Genomic DNA, 18422 nt, shown 5'->3' with positions numbered 1-18422 from the left:
ATCACTTTCAGGAGAAAAGTTAATTCAGCTTCAAATTTTCATTCTTCTGAATATGATTTTCATTCTTCTGAATATGACTAAATATATCTCCCATATGGACTAAAATAAATTCAAGGACTGATTCAAACGTGCCATTCAGCGTTGACTATTGTCATTTTTGTTCTTTGTTCTCATGTGCTGGTACTTTTTAATCATCTTTAAGCTTCATATAAAAAGAAGAATCTTATATTAGAGGAGGTGATTTTGGAAAATTGCAGGATGCAATGGGAAAATGAATTTTATCCCTTGCTCCTTTGGACAGTCACATAAACTCTCTAAGCCTTGGTTTCCTTATCTGTAAAATGGATAATGAGTGTATTTTTACATGCGTGTTGTGAGGATTAAAGGACAAGGGCCTCAGCACTCAAAAAGATAGGCTTCAGTGCCTTATACACAGGCACAGGATCCAGACAGATTGTCCATGTTTTGAGTCCAATTGAGAGCCTTGGCCCAAAACATTAAGATGGAACTGCAGCCAGGAAAGAGCAACATGAACTGGCCTCGTAGGATGAAAGCCTGTGACATTGCTCTCATCAGCGCTCCTCTTTGGCTGAGCTCTGTGGTGCCATCTCTGCCTAGGAAGGTGTCACACAATCATATATAACTTTGGGATGGTTTCTTCTGGGGAAATGAGCTTAGGGTTCTTTGAATCAGAGCAGAGGCCTTAGTCCTAGTAAGGACACAGGATGCTGCATTCCCATGGAGGGGAAGGAGAATGGGGAAAGGGCCAAAATCAGGCCGTTCACCCCCCCAGGTGTAGAGTCTATGGACACAGGGCAAAATTCATGTTCAGAGGCACTCAAGAAATGTTAATTACCTTCCTTTATTCTATGCCAAATCAGGTGCATCTTTCACACCCCTGTGACCACTGAGCAGAGACAGGGAAGAAGAATTCAACAAATGGGGCCAGTTAGAAGTTTGAGATGATCAGGCCAAGTTATCAGGAAGGAAATTATGCCTCTTAATTGCAAACCACTTGAGTATCTTTATATCCATGAAAAACATATCTTCCAATGTAAGGGGAATCTAAATTTTCTGGGATTATTTTAAATTACTGAATTCATCTTTAGCATCATGTGGAAGGAGCCATGTGACCACAGCAACCAGCCTCCATAAGGATGTCACAGTGCTTCCATATCTTAAACCAGTATCTAGGCCAAAAGTTTACCACATAGCAAAGGAAAAGAAGTCCTTTATCCAAAGTCAACAGGAAGTGGAAGGCTGGAGGGAACCACAAAGTACAGTCACCCAGATTGATTTGTCATTGTTACACCAAGTATTAACTTTAGTGGCTGTGGCTAAAAATAGAGCTTCAAAATAGTTCAGAGTTCTGTGAAATAAGGCATGGAGTTCTTATAATCTGAATGTTAAAGGAACTATAAATATTCTCCATTCCACTATTTTCATATTACAGAATTCTGTATTGAGATCTTGCCATGTTTCCTTACCTTTGTTGCTGACAGAGCTGAAGACTAGTTCTTGATATTCAGCCCTGTATTCTTCCTTACATCCCCGTACCTGGACTCCTTTTACTGCACGGAGACCTCAGAGTGGATCGTTAAATATCAGAATGAAAACACACGGAAGCTTCAGGAACACCTGTGCGTGTGTCATATCCTTGCTTCTAGATCCTTCTCACCATCTCCCACATGCCCTCCCCCAAAATGGAGACTAAGTTGATTTGGAACACATTAGTTCCTAGAAGTCCCAAGTCTCAAGTAAGATGTTCTATCTTCTGAGAGCCACACAGGCTTGGACGGTGATTATGAGTTTAACAAGAGGATTAAGACAGATGGTCTTCCTCCCTGTCAGACACCTCAGAGAGAAGTGGCATGTCTAGCTCATAAATGAATGAGGTGAATTAACTGAACCGGTGATTTGGGGATATATATTATATATCATAGTCACTTAAGGAGTTACATTGATTAACTCGTCAATAAGCAAAATTCTTGCTGCCTGTTAGCTGAAGTCCTGTCAAAATAAAATCTGAAGTGAGTCCATCTGGCACGAACAAGAATTTTACACGTTTGATAAGAAAGGCAGTTCATCTCTTCTGAGAGATTAGGGATCACGAGGATTTTGTTCAAGTTTAGGCAACTCTTTCACCTACAAGGTGTTTTTCTAGCGAGTTGGGTCACGTAGGAAATGTTTACTCTAGTGCGCCCTCTGTCGGATAGAGAGTGCATCTGTGAGCAGTGTATAATAAGGTGGAACCGGCTAAGAGGATGAGACATTCCCTGTGCCTAATTTTATTATTCTTGTTCTCCTTAGGGGGGACGAGATAATGGGGTATTTAATGTGTCTCTTACCGTGATCATTTCTTCATCCATATATTTTAAAGATAAGCAGAATTACTATTTAATACGTGCCAAATCTTGTGCTAGGCGTTTTGGAATTCAAAGACAAATACATATAGGGATCTCCTAGCATAATAGAGTAGAAGAGTAGACATCACAACCCAACTGCAATATCGCATTTTCAGTACAATATTAAAGATATGTACTAGGTTTTATGGTATTATAGAGGAGGAAATAAAATTTTGGTAAGAGCTCAGTTCAAAACAAAAGCCAATCTACACAAACATATCTAACATTGTAACTTTTATGCCTGCGGGACACAGAGACTCATTCCTTAAACAGCTGCCTGCTTTGGTCAGGTTTTTTTTTTTTTTTTTTTTTTTTTTTTTTTAGGTGTTGTGATTCTAGCAAAGCATTGCCTTCTGTAGAAAGGCAGAATCTCAAAAAACCCCTTTTTCTTCTACCTAGATGTATGTTCATTCAGCTGTCATGCCTACTTAAGAGGCAAACCATCTTTTCTCTTACTCACACTGCTGCATACTTAACTATGTAGGGCACCCAAAATGTTGGGACAAAGTTTGGACTATTTTATCCAAGACTTTCCTAGCACAGTATGGCTTCACCACCACCTGCCCAGAATTCTAGCCTGGGCTACTAATCCACCAGAGAGTGGCATGTCAAGAAGGGAGGAAAGACAGAAAATTGCCCCTAACTCCTGTATATCATGTGGGAATATCGAGCACTATAATAATGAATATGATGTTTATTGAGAGTTTACATCTCCCACAATCACCACTGAGGGTGATACTTTATGCTTCCCACTCTGCAAATGAGCACTGAAACTTAAGGTGAATATATGATGGCGCCATGTCTATACAGTTAGTTCAGGCCATTGGAATCCTGATCCACTGGTCTCATTCCCTGTACAAATGTAATTTCTTTTACATATTAGTGGGGCCCGAAGTCGGGTTTATTATATATAACATGTGCTCATGACCTCAGTTCAGTACCTGGACAGCTAGATTACAGACTTCCTTTTCACTCAAACATGAAGTTTGTAATTGAGAACAAACAGATCACTGCAATTTAAATACATTGCTATAATGCTCTAAGAGAAACATCTGCCAAAGTTAATAATCAGATTAGAGGATTGAGAGAGTTAATCACTAAATCCTTATTTTCAGGGTTATATATAGCAGAAAGTAATGGAGCTTGACCTTTCAAGTATAAAGACACTCTTTCTTACAAAAATATTGTCCTTTCTTTATACCTTAGCCCAAATCTCATGTTAGTTATACAGTACTTACTAACGTGTCTGTCATAAACCCTGCATATGCTCGTTTATTCTAGTTTTATATAGATAAGCTTTCATCTCTTAAGTCAAACAGGAGGGACAACCTACCATTTGGGGGCAGGGGGAGGCCATAGTTGCAGTTTGAAAGGGCAGTGTATCTCCTAAGACTCTTACTATTTTTTGGGGGGTGGGGTGTATCTCTCTTGGCTACTAGCCAAGGAAGAAAACTGAGTCAAACTAAAAGGTGTTATTGGAAGAGAGTTGACTACACTAGCATGGACTAGGTCTACTGAATGAGCCAGAGAAGTGTGAACTCTTCCTATTGGTCAGCAGGATGTCTGGCACTCTCTTTCCTTCCCTTACAGTAGAAGACATGCCCTGGTCGAACCAGACACCAACACTGTAGCTACTGCCCTAGGTCCTTTCACCTCTTGCCTTCAAGAGGACTTTACTCCTCTCACTCCTCTGTAACATCAGTTCTTTCAATAGTTTCCATTTCTATCTCTGATTTTTTTCCCCATCCCAAACTTAAAGTTCATATTTGACTTTCCACCCCTTTCTTGTTAGAGCCTTATTTCATTGCTCCCTTTCCCAGCAGAAATCTTATCTTCACTATCTGCCTCCACTTCCTCATCTCCCCCCACCCCATTGCACTCTGATTCAACTTCCACATTGGGAAGAGGAAGAACAGGAAGTGCTCCCATCAAGGGCACCTCATCCTATTGCCACATCTTACTGGACCTCTCAATTCATACAACATCCAAAGCTGTTGCCACTGAGGTCACCAGGGACCATGTTTTTCCATTTCAGCAGTATTTAACCATTTCAGATTCTTCCTCACTCTTGAAATGCTTTTCTTTTAGTTTTTAGTTTTTCCACATTCTTCTGGTTTCCCCTACTTAGTTGACTATTCCTTCTCAATCTGTCCTTCTCCTCTACCTGCCCATTAAAAGTGGAATGACTCAAAGTTCAACCTTGAGAACTCCTTTCTAACTGAACTTTCTTCTTATGTGATTTTAAGTGTACACACACACACACACACACACACACATATTTGTGTATAGTCTTTACCTCACCTCTGAATTCCAAATGCTTACATCTTCTAAATATCTACTTGGATATCTAATAGACATCTCAAATATTATATGTCTTTTTTTTTTAAAGATTTTATTTATTTGATAGACAGAGATCACAAGTAGGCAGAGAGGCAAGCAGAAAGAGAGGAGGAAGCAGGCTCCCTGCTGAGCAGAGTGCCCGATGTAGGGCTCAATCCCAGGACACAGGGATCATGAAGCTTGGGGCTAACAGGTGCTCCTGAATCCTCATGTCCTGTGGACTTGTAGTTATTGGAGAATAATAGTCACAGGACAGAGGCAGACAGACTTACTGTGTACTACAGTTTTCACTTGCTCAGCATTTTGCATATTGGGTTTCATTGAGAGTTAAAAGCTGTTCTGAAGGGAGAAGAAAGCCAGGCTGCAATCAGGAAGCATATCTGTATAAGCATTTATAGTAATTTTCCATAAGACCTTAGTAAAAAGGGATTTGGATTTCCTCGGCTCCAATATCCTACTGTCATTTCTTTTCTCATTCAAAATAAGTATGCTCATACCTAATTTTGAATTTCTAAATTGTCTTTTTACCCAAAGATGGTCTCAAAAAACTCCAGAAGCTTCAGATGTCACATGGAAAATACCAATTAGGAAGCCCTGGAGAAGACTGGAACTAAAGCAAAGAGCTAGTGTATGTATTTTGCTGGCTTCACATTTATAACCAATGGGGTAGTTAATTACTACCCACTCCCCCATCTCCTATTATTTCACTTGTATGAAGGTTGATTCTCTGATTCTCTGTTATAGGTGCACTGCTCTATCTTTGTTATGAGTCATATCCCTTAACATTATTTTCGTCATTCTTTGTCTTACTTAAACCTCATTTTTAATCCATGTGATTTAAAACAAGTTATCTTCACTGATTTGACAGGTATGTTTGAGTCCTTTTATAGTATGTTACATTGTTTAGTCTGGTTTTCTTTAAATTAATTGACTTTATTTTTCAAAAGTTACAGGTTTGTAGACCTATTGAGCAGACATTAGGTGAGTTCCTATATCTATCCCCTCTTCTCCTGCACGTAATTTCCCCTATTATTAACATTTTCCATTAGTGTGGTGTATGTGGTACAATTAATTAACTAAAATTGGTTATTATTATTAACTAAATTCTGAAGTTTGCCCTAGGGCGGCTTACTCTTCATGTTGTCTATTCAAAGGGTTTCGACAAATATATGTTATGTATCCACCAATGGATTACCATATAAAATAGTTTCAATGCCCTAAAAATCCCTGTGCTCTATGCATTTATTCCTCTCTCTCACCCCACAAAATCTTGACGGCCACCAATGCTTTTGCTGTCTCTATAGTTTTGTCTTTTGCAGAATGTCACATAGTTAGAATCACACAGGATGTAGCCTTTTCAGAATGGCTGCTTTCACTTGGCAATAAGCATTTAATGAGGAACATCAAATATCCTCCATATCTCTTAGTGGTTTGATAGCTCATTTCTTTTTATTGCTAATAATATTCCATTCTATGGAATGGATCCATAGTTTGTTTATTCAGTCACTTATTGAAGGACATCTTGGTAGCTTCCAATTTTTAGCAAATATAAATAAAGCTGCTATAAATTGTGTGTAGGTTTTGTTTTGACTTAAGTTTTCAACTCATTAGGGAAACTTCTAGGAGCATGAATGTTGGATCATATTGTAAAACTACATTTAACTTTGTAAGGCTGGGCTCTCAGGGGTTTTTAATCTCTCAAACTGGCTCATTCGCAGCCTCCAGCAATTAGTCAGTTTATAGCCTACCAGTTTCTGGTATTCATTGTGAGCTTCTGCTTCTGGGCCTCTCTGCTCCTGGTAAGCCGTGATTCTCTGTATTCACCTTTCTGTTTATTTTTGGGGGTGATAGTTTACCCTGTGACATCAATAATCTAATGGATCTAAGAAGAGTTGATGGTTTTGTTTGTTTTGGGTGTTGGGAGGACAGAAAGACAATTTTCAAGCTCTTTACAAAAGTCAGACTGGAAGCCAGAAGTCTGTCTTATTTTTTAAGCATGTATCTTTCACTAGGTGTTCTGTTTTCTTTGCTTTTTATTCCAGCTGTCTGGTATTTCTTTTTTACTGGTACTTTACAATTTTACTTTTATCAAATGCCCTCAGTCCCCTCCTTTTTTAGTCCTTAAGTGTCTGTTCCCTACTATGAGCTACAAGAAAATTAACTCATAACTTCTACCCTCCACTGGTAATTTAATTACATAATTTTACTCAACAATATGATCTTACTTAAGTTTATATTTGTGAATATGTTACTGTTCCAAGTACTTGATTTCTCAGCTGTCAGTGGTATCCTTTGAGTCTTGCTATCACAGCTGATTCCATGTTCCACTTTCTCTTTCCTTTGCCTCCTGATTTTTGTTAGTTGTTTCATTTCTACATTGACTGAGCATAAGTCATTCCATTCTGTTACCCTTATTCTCACTTTTCAGTCTTAAATTCTCAGCTAATAACTTTCAGAGCTCCAATCAATCCTTTTCCTCATGTTTCTCTTTATTACATGCATGGTTAAAGATTCTCCTCTAGGATTGTGTCCATTCAATTTAAGATTTCTGATATATTGGCATAAAAACGGTAGCAAATAGGCTCTTATCATCCGTATAACCTGTATTCGTATCTGTACTTAGGTCTTTTGACAGTGATTATTTTTGTCTTGTTTCTTTGTTTTTATTTTGCTAATCTTGCCAGAAGTTTATGAATTTTATTGATATTTTCAATTAACCAGGGTCCGTTTGTTTGGCATTATGTACTTCGTCCATTTACCTTTGTTTCTATACCACTAATCCTTCTGTGTTTTTCTACTTTTTGAGTTTTGAGGGTTTGTTTTTGTTTTTAACCTTATTGCATTGTTCTGACTGGTGTCTTGGGAAATAAATGATTAAAACAGCAGGTCTGCAATGCATCTGCTCTCCTGGCCAGAGGAGGAGATGCCCTGGAAAAGAAAGAAGGCAAACACCCTAGTTTAATCTCTGTGTAAACATACCAGTGACAGACTTCATAGCAAATAGACAAAATGGTTTTGTAGAAGGAGAGGTCTTGTTATGAAAGGCTTTTAGCAGGATGTACCTGGCCATTTAGAAATGCTCCAAAGAACCTGGAATCTATGGATTTGTAGGACATAATTGCCTGAAAAATATCATGTAAGCTATAACTATCTGAGTATAAAGCAGAGATGGTTTATGACCTAAGAAGTTCCTTCAACATGGGTGTTCTGCGTTAGAGAATTTCTTATATAGTTTTAAAAAAAGACCTGAGAATGCTCAGCTTGAAGTGCTAGACTTCTCCACAGATTGAATATGCTTTTTGATTATTTGCATCCTCGATATTATTGATAAAGTTTGATCTCTTATTTGTGTCTGGCTTATTTGACAATCCAATCCTTTTTTAAAAAAATTATTTTTTATAGAAGTATGGTTTACAATGCTATATTAATGTATATTAATACATAGTGACTTGACAACTCCATACATTAAGCTAGGCTCACCATGATAAGTGTAGTCACCATCTGTCACCATACAAAGCCACTGGAATATTATTGACTATATTTCCCATACTACCTTTATCCCCATGATTTATCCATTTTGTAACAGGAAGTTTGCATCTCTTAATCCCTTTCACCTATTTCTCCCATCTCCTTAGCTGCCTTCTCTCTAGCAAACACCAGTTCTTTGTATTTGTGAGTCTGTTTCTGTTTTTGTTTGTTCATTTATCTTGTTTTTTAGATTTCACATATAAGTGAAATCAGATGGCCTTTGTCTTTCTCATCTGCCTTTTTTCACTTAGCACTATACTTCCTAGGTACCTCTGTTTTGTGGCAAATGGCAATATCTCATTCTTTTTATGGTTGAGTAACATTACATTGTATATGTATACCACATCTTCTTTATTTATTCATCTATTGGTTGCTTGCATATATTGGATATTTTAGATAATGCTGCAAGAAACATGAGGGTGCATATATTTTTTCAAATTAGTGTGGTTTTTTGGGGGGGGGTAAATGTGCAAGAGTAGAAATTTTAATTTTTTGAGGATCCTCTGTACTATTTTCCACAGTGGTTGCACCAGTTTATTTTCCCACCAACAGTGCATGAGGGTTCCTTTTTTCCCCCACATTCTCATTAACAGTTGTTATTATTATTATTTTATTTTAGCCATTCTGATAGGTATGAGATGATATCTCATTGTGATTTTGATTTGTATTTCCTGGATGATGAGTGATGATCAGCATCTTTTCATGTGTTTTTTGACCATCTGCATTTTTCTTTAGAAAAATGTCTATTCAGGTTCTTTGGTTTTAATTGAATTTTTTTTTTTTTTGGTGTTAAGTTGTAGAAGTTCTTTATATATTTAGATATTAGCCCCTTATTACATATATTATTTGCAAATATGTTCTTTCACTCAGTAGATTTCCTTTTTATTTTGTTGGTAGTTTCCCTCACTGTTCAAAAACTTTTTATTTTGGTGTAGTCCCAATAGTTTATTTTTGCTTTTATTTCCTTTGCCTGAGAAGACATACACAGAAGAATGTTTTTAAGGCCAATGTCCAGAGATTACTCCCTATGCTTTCTTTAAGGAGTTTTATGGTTTCAAGTCTTAGATTTAGGTCCTTAATCCATTTTTGTGTATAGTATAAGAAAGAGTTCCAGTTTCATTCTTTTATATATGGCTGTCCAGTTTTCCCAGCACCATTTATTGAAGATTGTCTTTTCCCTATTGTATATTCTTAATTCCTTTGTCATTGATTAATTAACCCTGTAAGTATGGGGTTTCTTTTATGCTCTCTGTCCTGTACCATTGATCCTGATCCATTGTGCTAGTACCATACTCTTTTGATTACTGTGTCTTTGTAGTATATCTTGAAGTCTGGGATGGTGATACTTCCAGCTCTGTTTATCTCTCTCAAGATTACTTTGACACCAATCCTCAATCCTTAATTTGGATGCTCAACTTGTTAAGCCTTTCATATTTTCTAACACATGAATTCAATACTAACCTTTTTTTCCCTAAGTACTTCTTAGTTGCCTTCTACATGTTTTGATAAGTAATATTTTCATCATTATTCATTTCAAAATATTTTCTAATTTAAAATGATTTCTTTCTGATCCATGAGTGTTTTCCTAAATTTCCAAACAAAAGTGATTTTCTAGTTAACTTTTTATTGCTGACAAGTAACTTAACTGTGTCTTTTTCAAAGAATGTTGTTTAAATGATAATCAGTACTTAAAATTGGTTGAGTCTTGCTTTGATTAGATGGTAATATTACTTTATAGGAAAATTTTGATTACTAAAACAACCCAAGAAGATACAGAAAGCTTGAGTAAATTAAAAGTCATAAATAAAATAGAAAAAGTCAAAGAACTTCCTTTAACAGAGTGCTAGGCTTAGACAATTTAAGGTATGAGTTATTAAAATCCTCCAAAAACCAAAATAAATAAATAAATAAACCTTATAATGTGGTTTTAAAAACCATAGCACAGAAAAACAATAGGATATTTTAGAACATTTTTTTGGTCTGGTATAATAATGCCAAAGTATGACAGAGCATTAGAAAAACAGAATTTAGACCAAATGTTTATAAAAATGATCCAGTTGGGGTGCCTGAGTGGCTCAGTCAGTTAAGCATCTGCCTTCAGCACAGCTCATGATCCCAGGGTCCTGGGATCAAGCCCCATGTCAGGCTCCCTGTTGAGCCTGCTCAGGGAGCCTGCTTCTCCCTCTCTCTCTCTCTGTTGCTCCCACGCTTGTTCTGTCTCTCTCTCTGTGTCAAACAAATAAATAAAATCTTTTAAAAAAATTATCAAATTGAATTCAGCATGACATTTCAGTTTTACTATTCATATAAGGCTTATGTTTTAGAATTTATAAATAAGCCTATATTGATATATCTATTAGGAGGAGGGGCAAGATGGTGGAGTAGTAGGAGACCCTGTTTCAATCTATTAGATAATCTGTCATATCAAAGAAAAATGTCATATTTACATGCTGAATATCTGTATAACTAGATCCATGATGTATTCTTGATATAAGGAAAATCTAGTAAATGAGAAAAATGATTATACTTCATTAATCTGATAAATCATACTAATTTCAAACCTGTAGTCAATAGCATCATTAACTATAAAACACAAAAGGTATATTGATAAAAGTCAGAAATGAACAAAAGTACTTTCCTCACTATTATGTATCACTGTTTCTGAAAATGTTAGCCAATGCAACAAGGCAAGGAAAAGAATAAGTTGTTTAGTTATTGGCAACAGGAGATATAATTATTATTTGCAAATTTTATGATTCACTCTGTGGAAAAACTTTAAAGCTCATCTGTTATATTATTTTGGTTAAAAAAGATTTAATATTTGATTACTCAGAAAATAACTGGTCCCCAAATCATAGCTTTTCTATTTAATAATAATTATGAGTTAGAGTATATGTTTTTTAAAACATTTCCACTAATACAAACAACAAAACTTTTTTTAAAATGGAAACAATTTTAAATAAAAAAGATTTAAATGAATCATGATGCACTAAGGAATGGGTTTTTTTTCTTTGTTATTCTAATATAACACCTCACAAGGAAGATCCAAAGGAAAGATCTTCATCTTTAAGATAGTCAATGTAGCTCATCTTTGAAAGAAACAGGGGTTGATATTAGGATTGTCTTACCTAAAAGGAAGTGAGATCCATGGATTTATAGTAGCTATTTTTGGAATGTTAGATTACATTACAGGAAATAATTTTTTAGCCTTTTATTTCCATAGAGTGTAATAAATTATGGAATCCTGAGGAATTACTGGCACAGGCGAAAGGGCAAGGGTTACACACATACCAATTGAAACATGCCTGATTCTTTTCACATAACACCTTTAGGGAACACCTTCCAAAGAAGGTGACTGTGAGTCAGTAAGGCCTGGGTGTGGCTGAGTAAGGAATATTCCTGACTCCAACATTGGTAAGCAGGATATGGATTCAATGGGTGCCTACGTCCTTTGTAGGAGCAGTTGATTTGGTCAAGTGGCTAAGCAAAATAACCCCATTACACCCCAAAGAAGCATAGCAGAGTGCAGATGTTTGCTGACAGTCCGTCCTGTTCCATAAAAGGATAAATAGGTACTGTGGACAGGGAGGCGACTTCTCCCTGACTCTAAAGTTGAATGTCTAGAGCTATCATATGTGACTGAAGAAGTTTGTCAGCTCCCAATAATCTTAAATTATCCCAAGTTAAGGGAAAGATTTTTCATAGATTGGTGTTGGACCTTCCACCTGTGTTGATGGTAGGTTCTAGAAAAACATCATAATATGATTTGATAAAATAAAGAAGATGGAAATATGACCGTAACTGTACCCTTTATGTTATTTATGTATGTATTATGCAAATCCACTTAATGGTATGGGATTATTTTTAAGATGCAAAGCAGATTCTAAAATTAAAGAACAAACATATCCAAATAGTGCATAAATTACTTTTAAAAAGAAATAAAACACTGCAATATTATTATAAAAATTTACACAAAGCCTTAGAAAAGAAAGTCAAGAAATAGCCATTTGTCCATTTTTTTTAAATTAATTTTTTATTTTTTATAAACATATATTTTTATCCCCAGGGGTACAGGTCTGTGAATCACCAGGTTTACACACTTCACAGCACTCACCAAAGCACATACCCTCCCCAATGTCCATAATCCCACCCCCTTCTCCCAAACCCCCTCCCCCCAGCAACCCTCAGTTTGTTTTGTGAGATTAAGAGTCACTTATGGTTTGTCTCCCTCCCAATCCCATCTTGTTTCATTGATTCTTCTCCTACCCACTTAAGCCCCCATGTTGCATCACCGCTTCCTCATATCAGGGAGATCATATGATAGTTGTCTTTCTCTGCTTGACTTATTTCGCTAAGCATGATACGCTCTAGTTCCATCCATGTTGTCGCAAATGGCAAGATTTCATTTCTTTTGATGGCTGCATAGTATTCCATTGTGTATATATACCACATCTTCTTGATCCATTCATCTGTGGATGGACATCTAGGTTCTTTCCATAGTTTGGCTATTGTGGACATTGCTGCTATAAACATTCGGGTGCATGTGCCCCTTTGGATCACTACGTTTGTATCCTTAGGGTAAATACCCAATAGTGCAATTGCTGGGTCATAGGGCAGTTCTATTTTCAACATTTTGAGGAACCTCCATGCTGTTTTCCAGAGTGGCTGCACCAGCTTGCATTCCCACCAACAGTGTAGGAGGGTTCCCCTTTCTCCGCATCCTCGCCAGCATCTGTCATTTCCTGACTTGATGATTTTAGCCATTCTGACTGGTGTGAGGTGATATCTCATTGTGGTTTTGATTTGTATTTCCCTGATGCCGAGTGATATGGAGCACTTTTTCATGTGTCTGTTGGCCATCTGGATGTCTTCTTTGCAGAAATGTCTGTTCATGTCCTCTGCCCATTTCTTGATTGGATTATTTGTTCTTTGGGTGTTGAGTTTGCTAAGTTCTTTATAGATTCTGAACACTAGTCCTTTATCTGATATGTCATTTGCAAATATCTTCTCCCATTCTGTCAGTTGTCTTTTGATTTTGTTAACTGTTTCCTTTGCTGTGCAAAAGCTTTTGATCTTGATGAAATCCCAATAGTTCATTTTTGCCCTTGCTTCCCTTGCCTTTTGCGTTGTTCCTAGGAAGATGTTGCTGCGGCAGAGGTCAAAGAGGTTGCTGCCTGTGTTCTCCTCAAGGATTTTGATGGATTCCTTTCGCACATTGAGGTCCTTCATCCATTTTGAGTCTATTTTTGTGTGTGGTGTAAGGAAATGGTCCAATTTCATTTTTCTGCATGTGGCTGTCCAATTTTCCCAGCACCATTTATTGAAGAGGCTGTCTTTTTTCCATTGGACATTCTTTCCTGCTTTGTCGAAGATTAGTTGACCATAGAGTTGAGGGTCTATTTCTGGGCTCTCTATTCTGTTCCATTGATCTATGTGTCTGTTTTTGTGCCAGTACCATGCTGTCTTGATGATGACAGCTTTGTAATAGAGCTTGAAGTCCGGAATTGTGATGCCACCAACGTTGGCTTTCTTTTTCAATATCCCTTTGGCTATTCGAGGTCTTTTCTGGTTCCATATAAATTTTAGCATTATTTGTTCCATTTCTTTGAAAAAGATGGATGGTACTTTGATAGGAATTGCATTAAATGTGTAGATTGCTTTAGGTAGCATAGACATTTTCACAATATTTATTCTTCCAATCCAGGAGCATGGAACATTTTTCCATTTCTTTGTGTCTTCCTCAATTTCTTTCATGAGTACTTTATAGTTTTCTGAGTATAGATTCTGTGTCTCTTTGGTTAGGTTTATTCCTAGGTATCTTATGGTTTGGGGTGCAATTGTAAATGGGATTGACTCCTTAATTTCTCTTTCTTCTGTCTTGCTTTTGGTGTAGAGAAATGCAACTGATTTCTGTGCATTGATTTTATATCCTGACACTTTACTGAATTCCTGTATAAGTTCTAGCAGTTTTGGAGTGGAGTCTTTTGGGTTTTCCACATATAGTATCATATCATCTGCGAAGAGTGATAATTTGACTTCTTCTTTGCCGATTTGGATGCCTTTAATTTCCTTTTGTTGTCTGATTGCTGAAGCTAGGACCTCTAGTACTATGTTGAATAGCAGTGGTGATAATGGACATCCCTGCCGCGTTCCTGACCTTAGCGGAAAAGCTTTCAGTTTTTCTCCATTGAGGATGATATTTGCGGTGGGTTTTTCATAGATGGCTTTGATGATATTGAGGTATGTGCCCTGTATCCCTACACTTTGAAGAGTTTTGATCAGGAAGGGATGCTGTACTTTGTCAAATGCTTTTTCAGCATCTATTGAGAGTATCCTATGGTTCTTGTTCTTTCTTTTATTGATGTGTTGTATCACATTGACTGATTTGCGGATGTTGAACCAACCTTGCAGCCCTGGAATAAATCCCACTTGGTCGTGGAGAATAATCTTTTTAATGTACTGTTGAATCCTATTGGCTAGTATTTTGTTGAGTATTTTCGCATCTGTGTTCATCAAGGATATCGGTCTATAGCTCTCTTTTTTGGTGGGATCCTTGTCTGGTTTTAGGATCAAGGTGATGCTGGCCTCATAAAATGAGTTTGGAAGTTTTCCTTCCATTTCTATTTTTTGGAACAGTTTCAGGAGAATAGGAATTAGTTCTTCTTTAAATGTTTGGTAGAATTCCCCCGGGAAGCCGTCTGGCCCTGGGCTTTTGTTTGTTTGGAGATTTTTAATGACTGTTTCAATCTCCTTACTGGTTATGGGTCTGTTCAGGCTTTCTATTTCTTCCTGGTTCAGTTGTGGTAGTTTATATGTTTCTAGGAATGCATCCATTTCTTCCAGATTGTCAAATTTATTGGCATAGAGTTGCTCATAGTATGTTCTTATAATAGTTTGTATTTCTTTGGTGTTAGTTGTGATCTCTCCTCTTTCATTCATGATTTTATTTATTTGGGTCCTTTCTCTTTTCTTTTTGATAAGTCGGGCCAGGGGTTTATCAATTTTATTAATTCTTTCAAAGAACCAGCTCCTAGTTTCGTTGATTTGTTCTGTTGTTTTTTTGGTTTCTATTTCATTGATTTCTGCTCTGATCTTTATGATTTCTCTTCTCCTGCTGGGCTTAGGGTTTCTTTCTTGTTCTTTCTCCAGCTCCTTTAGGTGTAGGGTTAGGTTGTGTACCTGAGACCTTTCTTGTTTCTTGAGAAAGGCTTGTACCGCTATATATTTTCCTCTCAGGACTGCCTTTGTTGTGTCCCACAGATTTTGAACCGTTGTATTTTCATTATCATTTGTTTCCATGATTTTTTTCAATTCTTCTTTAATTTCCCGGTTGACCCATTCATTCTTTAGAAGGATGCTGTTTAGTCTCCATGTATTTGGGTTCTTTCCAAACTTCCTTTTGTGGTTGAGTTCTAGCTTTAGAGCATTGTGGTCTGAAAATATGCAGGGAATGATCCCAATCTTTTGATACCGGTTGAGTCCTGATTTAGGACCGAGGATGTGATCTATTCTGGAGAATGTTCCATGTGCACTAGAGAAGAATGTGTATTCTGTTGCTTTGGGATGAAATATTCTGAATATATCTGTGATGTCCATCTGGTCCAGTGTGTCGTTTAAGGCCTTTATTTCCTTGCTGATCTTTTGCTTGGATGATCTGTCCATTTCAGTGAGGGGAGTGTTAAAGTCCCCTACTATTATTGTATTATTGTTGATGTGTTTCTTTGATTTTGTTATTAATTGGTTTATATAGTTGGCTGCTCCCACGTTGGGGGCATAGATATTTAAAATTGTTAAATCTTCTTGTTGGACAGACCCTTTGAGTATGATATAGTGTCCTTCCTCATCTCTTATTATAGTCTTTGGCTTAAAATCTAATTGATCTGATATAAGGATTGCCACTCCTGCTTTCTTCTGATGTCCATTAGCATGGCAAATTCTTTTCCACCCCCTCACTTTAAATCTGGAGGTGTCTTCGGGCTCAAAATGAGTTTCTTGGAGGCAACATATAGATGGGTTTTGTTTTTTTATCCATTCTGATACCCTGTGTCTTTTGACAGGGGCATTTAGCCCATTAACATTCAGGGTAACTATTGAGAGATATGAATTTAGTGCCATTGTATTGCCTGTAAGGTGACTGTTACTGTATATGGTCTCTGTTCCTTTCTGATCTACCACTTGTAGGCTCTCTCTTTGCTTAGAGGACCCCTTTCAATATTTCCTGTAGAACTGGTTTGGTATTTGCAAATTCTTTCAGTTTTTGTTTGTCCTGGAAGCTTTTAATCTCTCCTTCTATTTTCAATGATAGCCTAGCTGGATATAGTATTCTTGGCTGCATGTTTTTCTCGTTTAGTGCTCTGAAAATATCATGCCAGCTCTTTCTGGCCTGCCAGGTCTCTGTGGATAAGTCAGCTGCCAATCTAATATTTTTACCATTGTATGTTACAGACTTCTTTTCCCGGGCTGCTTTCAGGATTTTCTCTTTGTCACTGAGACTTGTAAATTTTACTATTAGGTGATGGGGTGTGGGCCTATTCTTATTGATTTTGAGGGGCGTTCTCTGAACCTCCTGAATTTTGATGCTCGTTCCCTTTGCCATATTGGGGAAATTCTCCCCAATAATTCTCTCCAGTATACCTTCTGCTCCCCTCTCTCTTTCTTCTTCTTCTGGAATCCCAGTTATTCTAATGTTGTTTCGTCTTATGGTGTCACTTATCTCTCGAATTCTCCCCTCGTGGTCCAGTAGCTGTTTGTCCCTCTTTTGCTCAGCTTCTTTATTCTCTGTCATTTGGTCTTCTATATCACTAATTCTTTCTTCTGCCTCACTTATCCTAGCAGTGAGAGCCTCCATTTTTGATTGCACCTCATTAATAGCTTTTTTGATTTCAACTTGGTTAGATTTTAGTTCTTTTATTTCTCCAGAAAGGGCTTTTATATCTCTCGAGAGGGTTTCTCTAATATCTTCCATGCCTTTTTCGAGCCCGGCTAGAACCTTGAGAGTTGTCATTCTGAACTCTAGATCTGACATATTACCAATGTCTGTATTGATTAGGTCCCTAGCCTTCGGCACTGCCTCTTGTTCTTTTTTTTGTGTTGAATTTTTCTGTCTTGTCATTTTGTCCAGATAAGAGTATATGAAGGGGCAAGTAAAATACTAAAAGGGTGGCAACAACCCCAGGAAAAAATGCTTTAACCAAATTAGAAGAGATCCAAAATCGTGAGGGGGGAGAAAGGGGATAAAAAGAGGTTCAAAAAGGAAGAAAGAAAAAAAAAAGAAAAAAGAAAAAAAAAAGAAAAGAAAAGAATTTAAAAAAAAAAGAAAACACCTAAGAAAAATGTAAAAAAGAAAAAATGTATATATTAGATAAACTAGTAAAAAATCGTTAAAAAAGAAAAAGGTAACAGTTAAAAAAAAAATTTTACCCGAAGGCGAGAAAAAAAAAACCAAAAAATGAAAAAGAAAAATATTAAATTAACTGCAAGACTAAAAAAAAATCACAGGGAAAAAGCCATGAGTTCTGTGCTTGGCTTTCTCCTCCTCTGAAATTCTGCTGCTCTCATTGGTATTGAAACCGCACTCCTTGGTAGGTGAACTTGGTCTCAGCTGGATTTCTTGTTGATCTTCTGGGGGAGGGGCCTGTTGTAGTGATTCTCAAGTGTCTTTGCCCCAGGCGGAATTACACCGCCCTTACCCGGGGCCGGGGTGAGTAATCCGCTCGGGTTTGCTTTCAGGAGCTTTTGTTCCCTGAGCGCTTTCGGTAGAGTTCCGGAGGACGGGAATACAAATGGCGGCCTCCTGGTCTCCGGCCCGGAGGAGCCGAGAGCCCAGGGCCCCACTCCTCAGTGCGCCCCCAGAGAACAGCGCCCAGTTACTCCCGTCTGCCTGACCTCCGGCCGCGCTCCGAGCTCACCGAGCCTGGGACGGGTTCAAGGTAACACCGAGCTGTGAGCTTACTGTCGGCTCTGTCTCTGTAGCCGGCTTTCCCGTTCCAATACCCGCAAGGTCTGCGACACTCAGACACCCCTGATCCTTCTGTGACCCTGCGGGACCTGAGGCCACGCTGACCCCGCGTGGGCTTCGCCCCGGTTTAGCCTCTGGAGCGATGTCCCTCAGCGGAACAGACTTTTAAAAGTCCTGATTTTGTGCGCGGT

General features: G+C 37.7%; 1 protein-coding gene across 14 annotated transcripts in view; it reads left to right on the top strand.

Annotated features, from left to right (window-relative positions):
- Positions 1–18422, top strand: part of GNGT1 (G protein subunit gamma transducin 1) — a 369437-nt gene that overhangs the window by 309613 nt on the left and 41402 nt on the right. For 9 of the 14 annotated variants that reach the window (XR_004276798.1, XM_032304831.1, XM_032304829.1 and 6 more), the window contains 3 exons: positions 5280–5373; positions 5490–5613; positions 5693–5726. The exons of 2 other annotated variants lie outside the window; for them this stretch is intronic. The gene's annotated coding sequence lies outside the window, so the exon portion shown is untranslated. The remainder of the gene's footprint in view (positions 1–5279; positions 5374–5489; positions 5614–5692; positions 5727–18422) is intronic. 3 more of the 14 variants (XR_004276799.1, XR_004276801.1, XR_004276800.1) reach the window with 2 other exon arrangements.

This window comes from Mustela erminea, chromosome 11, assembly GCF_009829155.1.
Source record: "Mustela erminea isolate mMusErm1 chromosome 11, mMusErm1.Pri, whole genome shotgun sequence".
NCBI lineage: Eukaryota > Metazoa > Chordata > Mammalia > Carnivora > Mustelidae > Mustela > Mustela erminea.
The sequence above is the reverse complement of the archived record's forward strand: the minus strand, read 5'-3'. Positions and strand labels throughout refer to the sequence as shown.